Below are 533 nucleotides of genomic sequence, written 5' to 3' on the forward strand. Positions count from 1 at the left end.
CAGGCCATTGCAGAGAAGTGAGCGAAGAAGAACTTGCAGGGTGGCTGCAGGATTTTAGGAGGAAGTGGTACATATGGAGTGCTGTAGGCCCGAATAGGCTGGAAAACCTAGGCAATACGCTCTCGAAGATTCCGGAACAAGGGAAGAAGATACGAATGGATTAGATCGGATTATATCCTCTCGCCGAACGCTGAAACCTACGGGGGTTGCTACCCGACATGCAATGACATTGCGCGATTTGGAAAGAGGAAAGCATGAACTTGCCAGCCAGGCGAGCGACCTCAAGAGCGGGGTGGTCAGCTGGTACGTCACGATAGCGATTACGTCATTGATCGGACGTGTCCGTAATGATCAACGTCTCCAACAGATCGGCAGGATCAGCCCCGTCCTCGATCTCAGGATACCAAGCACCCACCTCGCCTTGACGGGGGAAGTGCAGAAATAATTGATCCAGCAACAGATCGAGGTCGCAGTAGCCCCGGAGCATACCGATAAACACTTGTTGGAGGAACGACTTCCACCGGTCGCCGGGT

Source organism: Phytophthora parasitica, assembly GCF_000247585.1.
Source record: "Phytophthora parasitica INRA-310 unplaced genomic scaffold supercont2.42, whole genome shotgun sequence".
Taxonomy (NCBI): Eukaryota; Oomycota; class Peronosporomycetes; order Peronosporales; family Peronosporaceae; genus Phytophthora; species Phytophthora nicotianae.